The sequence below is a fragment of the Pinus tabuliformis genome, chromosome 1_2 (genome assembly GCF_031772625.1).
Source record: "Pinus tabuliformis cultivar Carrire ecotype Pingquan chromosome 1_2, CPIR1, whole genome shotgun sequence".
NCBI classification, from domain to species: domain Eukaryota; kingdom Viridiplantae; phylum Streptophyta; class Pinopsida; order Pinales; family Pinaceae; genus Pinus; species Pinus tabuliformis.
In genome coordinates this window covers 495,271,377-495,275,093 of record NC_142298.1, presented here as the reverse complement: position 1 = coordinate 495,275,093, position 3,717 = coordinate 495,271,377, and the positions used below count along the sequence as shown (strand labels likewise).

At 32.8% G+C, this 3,717-nt stretch overlaps 1 pseudogene; it reads left to right on the top strand.

The window, feature by feature from the left end:
* The first annotated feature begins 332 nt into the window (after positions 1-332).
* Positions 333-2,778, top strand: LOC149206497 (UDP-rhamnose/UDP-galactose transporter 6-like; annotated as a pseudogene).
* Positions 2,779-3,717: the final 939 nt, after the last annotated feature.

Below are 3,717 nucleotides of genomic sequence, written 5' to 3'. Positions count from 1 at the left end.
AAAGATTTATTGAGGAGAGGAGCCTTTATAGGGCGTAAGGGGATATGTTTGTTTTGTGTTGCTCAATTCTATATTTTTCAGGAGCATTAAGTGACTTGGGTCTCTAGTTTTTGGAGTTTGGTGATGTGGGTTTCTCTTTGTTTTTTATATTAGTTGTTATGCTCATTGGTATGTTGAGGATATGTAGCACTTGAGGTCATTTGTATGATTTTTGTGCACCATATGGAATTTGGTCACTTTGAGCTTTCAAGATTGAAGATCTAGATCTTATAGCATAAATTGATGGGCTGGAAGTGATTGGATCTGTGTGTAATTTTAGAGGTTGGGTAGGCATGGAACCTGCAAGAAAGGCATATAGGAAGGAAAAACTTGATGTGGCAGCATGGATGTTCAATGTCCGCACATCTATTGAGATTATTATGATTAACAAAGGTCTCACGGCTAGATATGGCATCACTTTTGGTCAGTCTCTGATCTTGTAAATCTCCTGCTATTTAATTTATTCAGATTGAAGCCTTTTTAATTTCAGATTTTATTGATATTTATTCTCTAGTTAAATGGATCTGTTTGATTTTTTACTTGTTTTCTCTACAAAACATTAAGTTTGAAACCTTTTCTATGATATAGAGTTATGATACATATACATTTATGTGTGAGCGAGAGGGAGTGTAAGTGATTTGCATTTATTTCTATTCTAGGTTAGAACACTGCTCATGATTTGGAGGAATGGGTAAATTTTGTTAGATTAATTCTCTTATCTTTGAAGTGGAGTTCTTATTTTCTTTCTGTGCAGCTACTACATTTACAGGCTTACATTTTGAAATGACCACATTGATGACAATTATTCTTCATTGTATGGGTTATATCCAACCTTGCCATTTACCTTTCTCCGAGCTTGTGAAATTTATGATTTGTGCCAATTTCTCGTTGTGGCATGAATGTCAGTCTCATGTGGAATTTTTTTGGTTTTTACCAAGTGAGATTGATACACTTACTTTCTCTATTTTGCAGACAGGTATGTCACTCCTTTGTAGGAATTAAATCAATACACTTCCTTTCTCACCTTTTCTTATGTAAATAAACAACTTAGCTGCTATCAGAGTTACTAAGAATTCTTGGATTTTTTTTATATGGAACCTAATACATGCAAAAAATATTGCATCCAATAAAAGTGCTAAAAGTATGGAAAACTACAGGAACATATAAAATTCAAAGTGTGGACTGTGATGCAAATTCTTGAAATTTTCTATTCAACATACATTAAATGAGAGACCAAACGAAGAAATGACAAAGAAAATCAGGAAGAAAAGGAAGAAGATCAATCCCCAAGATGAAATCATTATTCTAATCCTTCATACCTTCTTTAAATTCATAATATTGGCAGATAAATATTTCCTAACTTCTTATCTGTAAATGACATAAGTTGAAATATTAGATTTTTGGGAGTATTTTAATGCAATGTTATTCCAATCCCACATCCTTGTGGCTTCTTGCCAATTGGCATGTATCATATTTTAGTAGACAATCAAGGCCCTTAGATAATCATGCCTCCTGTTGGTGGAGTCTATTGAATGGTTCAGAACTCGTTCATTACAATCTCCTTCTCAGATTAAATTTTATTATTTAAATATCTAAAAAAAATTATGAGGTTCACTTTGTATTGCAGTTTTGAGCATGATAACTATATTTTGTTGTTTTTAATGTAATGCCTTGTTTTTGTTAAGATTTAGTTTCTTATATGAGATTCTATTTTTTGTGCAGATAGAAAAGTTGAGCATGATACCTGTATCTTTCTTGTTTGAAGCTCTCTTTGAGAATATTCGTTATTCAAGAGATACCAAGTTAAGTATAATAGTAGTGCTAGTTGGTGTAGCAATATGTACTGTCATAGATGTCAGTGTCAATACTAAAGGATTTGTAGCTGTTGTGATTGCAGTATGGAGCAATTCTATGCAACAATATGCATGTCTTAAATCATCCTTTGACTACACTTTTCTATGTTTCATTAATGTCAAAGACATACAATAATTTGTTGTTGTTTTCATTTGAGGTACTTCAATTTTGTTTATTAGGCTAGTAAATGTTTCGTTATTTTCTGATATAGAGATCTTTTATGTTGTTGTATACACAGTATGTTCACTACCTGCAAATCAAATACACATTGGGTTCTTTTCATATTCTTGGACATTCTGCGCCATTGCAAGCAGCTACCTTGCTCATTTTAGGTCATTTTCTTGATTACTGGATCGTAGAGAAAAGAGTAGATCTTTATGATTATTCCATAACTTCTATGGTAAGATGGAAAGGGAAGCATTCCTATCTTATTTTACTAAGTGTAGTATTTTTGTTTATCTGTTACATAAGAAAAATCGCAGGCTCAAAAACTTGGGCCCGTGATATTCCTCCATCATTAGGTTAATTAGAGTTCTATAACTAATCATGTGTGTCATCATTGTACAACTCTTCCTTACAATCTCATGCTTGAACCTAGTTCACCAATCTTAGCCAATTCATCTACATTGACCAAATCACAACAATCTCATTTCAAGTTCTTGGTTATATGAAGACTTTTTCCTTGTATTGGAATTCATCTTTTATGGAAAATAAGGGTTAAATTCACAGGTAGTCATGGGAGCGTTTCTAGCTATGATTGGAACGATTTGGTATGGTAGTGCATACGCAAATCCTGACAGTAAAGAACAATGTATGTATCTGATTTCTAGTGAAAATAACTTGAAACTTGGGGAATCTGAAGATGGAGGGCTTGCCAAAATTTAACAAATTAGAATATGCTACTGCCTAGGTTGATTCTACACTTGATCACTGAGGTTTTCCTAATGATACAAATTTCTTGTTGGATTCATTTGGGATTCATTTGTTGTTGTTATAGATATTTGTATTGGTTGGCATTGCATTTAAGAGATTGTTGAGTAATGTGCCATGTGGTATAGTAACAATTTCTCCACAAATTTATTATAAGAGAATGAATTTGTATAAGGTTGCTACCCTTTCCAAGATAAAGGAAGTAAAACATAAAATCTTTAATTTGTCATCCTTGCATTTTTATTTCATTCAAGAAATGCTTCAACATTGTCGTCTTCGGCTTGAAAAACACTCATTATTTACTATATGTTTTTCACTTCTCAGTTAGTATTAGATATTCGAGTCTCTTTTCTCAGAGTTGCAGGAAAGTGTATGCGTACTGGCTTCTGTTGTGAATCTTGTTCTGACATAATATGTTCTTGCCAATTCATCTTCTACTAATTTATCAAAATACATATATCTAATAAGCACATAAGAATTATTTGTCAAATGTTCTTAGACAATTGTAGAAATAAGGGAAGAATGATTCGATTTGAGATCATAAGAGCATCATTAAGGAAATAGTTGAATTATGCTATGAATTAATGTTTACTGAGATTTCTCGATAAAAGGAATGGAAACAGTGGTAATAACACTTTTGGTAGTTTTTTAAAGATGAAATCGACAAGATCATCCCTACCCCTCGAAAAGGGGAACCACTGTTATATGTGATGCTAGTAAATCTAAGAATAACCCCTGTCATTGGAGTTCACCAAGATGAACTGGGTAGGATTTTCAAAAGCCCACTGGGAATTCTTCCTAGTTGATGCTCTACATAACCATTGAACTTGCAACTCCCAATATGATAATTCTCATCCTTATCAATAATTTTGTATCCTTATGTATATAGCTCCT